Below are 7,068 nucleotides of genomic sequence, written 5' to 3'. Positions count from 1 at the left end.
TTCTGCAGCTTCTTAACACAAAAGGAGTACTCCCCTCTTTTGCATATTTAATGATCCTTAACGCAGAAATGTTGGTCAAAATTTTGAAAATCAAAGAAACTTAAAATGTATGAGTCAGATTGTATATATTTACTTACTATTATGATTTAAATACAGTGGAACCCATTGGCTAGACATCCCTAGGAAATGATAATTAGGCAATATTGATGCACACAATTCACACAAAAACACGCTTTAAAGGATATTTAATTACAAAAATGGCCGTTATCTATTGTCTGTTTTCCTTAAACAATTTACATATTTCATAACCTGCCCGTTAACAGATATAAAACATATCTATGCTGCCTTTTGGGCCATGCTTGGTTTACATAGCGTTTTCTTTACAGAAAGGGTTACCTAGCACTAGTAAATAACTTTTAATAAATGGTTAACTTAAATTCGAATCAGATTCTCACTTTAAAAATCAGTTTAACTATCTTTAAACAAACTGGTATGAAATCAAGTCCACTTGTTAAGCCAGATGATTACAGCTTCATGGTCGACAATTTAAAATTAAAAAAGAACAGGACAAACCGTATTTTTCAGTGATTGCATCCACTTTAAACTAGTTACCAACTTTCCTACAATTTTTGGCTGACTGATTATGACTTCGTCTTTCTCAACAATTCAATATCTATGTTGCTTATTAAAAACAAATTTTTGGTCATTACTTATTTACACATCTATTCTTTAAATTTGATCCAGCTGAACTGAAATAAGAGAATTATAGGTGAAAAACAGTACCGTATTCCACACCAGCGATAAAGCTGTTAAAAATCAACAAAATCGACAGGCTGTTGAGTTCTAGCTCCATTTTATTCTTGATTAAAACATCGTCATAAAGGTAAGGCAGCTGTCTGAAATATGAATCATACAATAATTTGGTGTATATTCTAGTATATTCCTTTATTATCATTTCATAAAATTGTATGCAATTTAAGTGGTAGTAAGGCGGGAAATTAGACGCAGTGAAAGTATCAAAACGAGATGAAATGGGGGTAAGAATGTGGACGTGTTATGTCTGTGGTTGAATCAGATTGGTAAAACTTAGCAGGAAAATATCAAACACATGTATTTTGATGCATGTAACGATTGAAGTGGTTAAATATCGTGATGTTGGTTTTGTCCATTGCTTCCTTTCTTCCGAACAGAATACTTAAAGAGATAAACGCTTAAAAGCAGATAACTTCTCGAAAAGAAGAACTTCTTGCGCATGCTAATGTGGACGGTTATGAAGAAGTGGTAAACATTCTCAATTGCTCCCTATTGCCAAAATGGGCTATTTACAATACTTGTTGTAAGTGTACACACTCTTTCGTGAGTATCACTCATTTTCCGAATACCTTCGTTATAGTAGAAATGATGCAATAATATTTTATAATTTGTAATGCCTAACTTGTAGGCGGGTAGATATATAAATTGACGAATTTATCCCAGGAGTGGATTCCAAGTGGATATTGCAGATGGCAGGAAGAAAGTCGACAATAATTATAAATCGCACGACATGGCACGCAGCTTAACAGAACAATCAATATTGAATGACGTTATGTCGTTATAAGATAACATTTGATAAGAAAGTAAAATTGTTTGCCTTCTCTCCTTTAGCGATTCGAGGCCTATTTCAGTAAATGTGCTTAATTGAATGACTTAAAGGCATGACTAAGAATTTAATAAGGCATATATAATTATACGGTTATTACACCTTTTTGAGGTCGTTACCATCTGCAAAGGCCAGCAAAATGGTTTACAGCCCGAGTGCGTAGCAGATGCTAACGACCGAATAATGGTGTATTATCGCTATTATTGCATAAAATACACACCATGAGCAGTTTTTGTGTTTTAAAAAGCTGTCAAAGTTCACAAATATGCCAGATAACCTCCATAACTGGTACTTGTGTGATGTCACAAGCGATGTCATTGAAAAAAATTTCCATAAAGCTCGATAAGAGCCGCAGCATAACTCGACAGTTCCTGTTTTGTTTCGACGTCATTATTTACAGTTTTTAGTCGCTTGGATTTTCTTTTTGGAAATTGACTTGTTTACTTAGAATATTTACACACAAAACCTATCGTTTCCTTCCCTGTGTTATATCATTTTTCCAAGACTTTAGTGTTGTTCTAATTATTGAGCAAAGAGTAATTTGTTAAATTATAATGTTAATTGATATAGAAGAAAAACTGTTTACTGCATTAGTAGGCTTACTTTGATTTCCTTACTAATTTCAAGAACTATTTTCCTACTATCTGTACACGTTTTAGATTTTAAATACCAAATGAACGTTTTATCATAGCATATTAAAATGAAGGTGTTTACCTGGACTTAATCTACGAATCTGCAATCACATTTATTATAATATTACAGTTAGGATCTTTTGTTCAGTTAAATAACTATCATAAAAAATCCACTCAGCAGAGATAATCTTTAATTGCTGTTGAGGAAGCCCTGGAGAAGGCTTTAGCAAAGGAGAACAATCAGACTGTACAAGTTAATTAAGGTTAGTATAGTTGTTTAGAAGCCTGTCAATAACAAAAAAGCCACAGGTGAATAGTGCATGTTTACTATATACGTTAAACAGAAAACTTCAAAATCAAAATGACAAATATGCCGAAACCAAATCTCTAATAAAAAGCTGTTTTCCCGCAGATATAATTCTTTGCCGGGTTATCTTTACTTGTTGGCCAATATTATGCAGAGCAAGCTTTATCACTGTACTTTAGATGTTAACGGGATCTAACACAAGGTCAGAGCCATCTTTCACGTAGCCTAGTCGGTACACGGCCTTGTTTAGTTTATAATTGCTGTGGTTTGTTTATCTTATATGAAGCTAAATAATACAAAAAACAATTGTTCTTTTGAGTATAGATGCAAATTCCTGTTGCATTAAATAATTGCGTCCTTAATAGTTCTCAATTGAATTTTACTTACATATGTGTTGCTACCTGTCATTACTGTCGAAGAAACCCTTAACCATCACCATATCGAAGCACTGGAAATATTATTTTTGCCCAGCTTTTAGAATAAGTATTGTCTCGATTCCGTGCAGCACGTAATCATTAAAGAGTTTGTTAAAAGCAAACGGCATCTGAAAAAGCGGTGATACTTGACATTGTGTGTTCGTAAAGCGTGTTTTTTTATTAAAAAAAACAAATAACAATAAAGAAAACAAAATATAGGAGCTACAGTTAGCCTTGTTGATAACAAAAAAGGTCAGGTCCATGCGAGCAGATGTCCTGAAATCACATGCACTTCTTTACATAAAAAAGATGTTTGTATTCACCTTATATACTTCTAAGAATGATATACATTAAATACATTAATCATTAGACGGATAAAGAATCAACATTTTATTGAAGTTATTCCTGTAATTCATTATCTGTATAACTGGCACGGCTGGATCTGAACGTTTAAAATACTTAATCAAAATCAGCTCAAACGCTTGTCAAACATTTCAGCAATAAATTCTAACTTTATGTGCTCTCAAATGCAGGACAAACTGCGTATATGTTATTTTACAAGCGCTTAACTAGAGTTAACTATACGCTCAACAAGATTAACTTGAAGATAGAAACAAACACACGTCCTTTTGAGCAATGTCACGAAGATGTTCGACAATTTCAAGTAAGCATTTGCTTCAAATTGTTTTGGAGTGTTTTCTTTATAACATAACGTCTTAGAAGCTTTATGGATAAGGTATGCGTGAGATTTTCACCAAATGATTTTTAATATTGTTTTGCCGATCCAAAGTTGATGATTGTCCTAGATCTAATAAATTCAATGTTACCTGCCATGCACATGATACTTACGGAATGTGGTTATTTAAAATATACATTATACATTATAAGTTTAATTATTCTGTGTGTTATACCACGCCATGATTTAAAACAGTGTTCGAAAGATATTACACAGCTGCAGTAGTAGCATTGCAATAGTGCATTGCAAAGTCGATGCGAAATAATTGTACCTTGAGATGCCATATGTTTCTCGGACCAATTTTGCGCAATGGCATCCCCATGTGTTTTAACCTGTACTTATATTATCCTGTTATTTTGTACATCTGTTTTACAATTGTTTTTGCAGTTTGCAGGATCATGCAATGTTATCTAGTAAAATGTTTCAAACGGCAATTGTTTAAATATTTTCAAATATAGTCTGTCTGTGTCTTCATGTTTCATGTTGTTGTACCTGAATAGCAAAGGGAATGATTTGTTCAGAGATATGGGAATGCAACTAAGTAGAGTAACCAAATGTCAAACGAGCATTGTGACAACAACGGACCATTGACTGCGCGTACCTCACAAAACTTTTACTATACATTTCCATATTTACCTACCCTAGGACAAATATTCGTGTGAATGCTATTTAGGCGAGTTATTTATGATATTTTAAACTAAAATATATGAACAGACCACCTGACCAATACTAAAAGATAACGGTTTATTTAGCATCGCACAAATCTAAAGAAGTCATTATGGTATAGACGTACTCGTAGGTATGTTTCATCTAGCCCTGGATGTCTCATTTTGACTGGATCGAGACAGTTTAACAGTTTTTGGACCGGAGGGAGTTTTTTCATGTCATTCGGTGCATTGGAAACTGTTTTAAGTATTATCGGGTTATTGATTTACTGAAATAACAATGTATGCTCTTTTTGTAGGATCTTTATGTGTATGTGAAATGACTAGTTTCAAATAAAATTAAATACCTCAATAGTATCATAAAGGTTTATCTTAGGCTTCAGTTTGAAAAGTTTCGAGAATCGATCGGCTTTAAGTATTTTATCGCAGTAAGGTCGGCAATACCAGACTGTGGAATGGCGTCCTTGATTATATACATATTTTAATTATCATTAACAAAAATAATGAGCTATCATTCCTCAAACAAATGTTATCAAATGACTTTAAGTTTTTATTTTTGACATATAATAAAAAGAAACATTGTTTATTTTAGTGTAAGATAGCAATATATCTCGCCTAGTGAACACCAAAAGTGAATATTCCACTCGTGGTTACGTTTTGTTGCTTTATTTTGTTCATGAGTAAATAAGATAGTATTTCTGTTACAAATAACACCAACTTAGAGGTCGCTACTCAGAATAACATGTTTTGTTTCCTTTTGTTCACATGACTGTGAAGCAAAGCAATGGTTATATCATTTCAGGCCATTGACTGCTTTCCTTTTAGATGTTTGTAATTGATAAAACTTGCTGAACATGTTGCATGTACTTGAAGTCTGTTTTTCTGATTTTCAATTTTCATCGCATTGACTGTACATCGGATGCCATCACTTATTCGAATACATAATGGGTACCTTTTTCCAATTTCTCTTTTCTTGAAAGAAAATAAGTTTGGTGTAATGTTGATTAAAACAGTGCAATTTAAAAAGAAAATAAACTTATTTAAAATCGCTCATAAGAGTGCAACATGAATGTGAATTTGAAAGCAAGTCGAACAATTTTGAATAGGTTATTATAGATAATTTCGCAGAAATGCAAATGAGTTCCCTTTAATCAGTAATTGTTGCTTAACTAGTTAATTGTATTAAAAAATCACCATTTTACATTACCTATTCTTTTGTAATGACAGACACCTATCGGTTTCAGTTTTGGGCCAATAAAACAAAGTGGGTTCGATTTTAATTGCCTGTGAAGAGAACTTTTAAAAAGTAAAATCAGACTTGTCGCGCCAGCAGCCTTTCAACGCTTTCTGTGCTTTCATACGTTGGCGCCTAGGAGGAATCCAACTATATTTGATATTTTTCCAAAATTTAGCTTAAACTAAGGAAACAGTTAACAAGTTGCAGAACAATGCTTTTCCTGACTTTATGGTACTATAACAATTTCCTATATGTTTCACAATCTCTTACATAGAATTCTCCCTTGACGAGGGGCGACAAAAGGATTTTTGAAAAGCATACATTAAGCGTATTTGTTTGTTTCGCAAATGTCATTCAAGGTAATAAATTCCAGATTATTATGTACGCCGTACATCGAGTTTTTCTTGTATTTAAGTCAGATGGAAAGTAAACACGGTGCGAATAGCGGAACGAGACGAGGTGGGGTTAATGAGTATGGCCAAGACATGTCAGTTGTAGAATCAGTGCACAGGTCATGTCAGTTGTAGAATCATTGAACAGGTCATGTCAGTGGTAGAATCAGTGTACAGGTCATGCCAATGGTAGAATCAGTGTACAGGTCATGTCAGTGATAGAATCAGGGTACAGGTCATATCAGTGGCATAGTCAGTTGACAGGTCGTGTCAGTGGTAGAATCAGTGTACAGGTCATGTCAGTGGTAGAATCAGTGTACAGGTCATGTCAATGGTATAATTAGTGGACAAGTCATGTCAGTTGTAGAATCAGTGTACAGGTCATGTCAGTGGTATAATCAGTAAACAGGTCATGGCAGTGGTACAATCAGGGCACACATCATGTCAGTGGTATAATCAGTGGACAGGTCATGTCGAACAATTTTGAATAGGTTACTATAGATAATTTCGCAGAAATGCAAATGAGTTCCCTTTGATCAGTAATTGTTGCTTAACTAGTTAATTGTATTAAAATTAAAAAAAAAGGTTATACCAGGTGCAGAATCTGTGGAACATGTCATGTTAGTGGTAGAATTAGTGTACAGGTCATGTCAACGGTAGAATCAGTCTACAGGTCGTGCCTGTGGTAGAATTAGTATATAGGTAATGTCAGTGGTATAATCAGTGGACAGGTAATGTCAGTGTTAGAATCAGTGGACTGGTTATGTCATTGGAAGACTCAATGGACGGGTCATTTCAATGATGGAATCAGTGGACAGGTCATGTCAGTGGTATAATCAGTGGAATGTCATGTCAGTGGTAGAATCAGTGTACAGGTATTGCCTCTGGTAGAATTAATTTACAGGTCATGTCAGTGGTATTATCAGTGGACAGGTCATGTCAGTGATAGAATCAGTGGACAGGTTATGTCATTGGTATAATCAGTGTACAGGTCATGTTAGTGGAAGGATCAGTTACAGGTCATGTTAGTGGTATAGTCAATGG

The sequence above is a fragment of the Mya arenaria genome, chromosome 3 (genome assembly GCF_026914265.1).
Source record: "Mya arenaria isolate MELC-2E11 chromosome 3, ASM2691426v1".
Lineage (NCBI taxonomy): Eukaryota > Metazoa > Mollusca > Bivalvia > Myida > Myidae > Mya > Mya arenaria.
The sequence above is the reverse complement of the archived record's forward strand: the minus strand, read 5'-3'. Positions refer to the sequence as shown.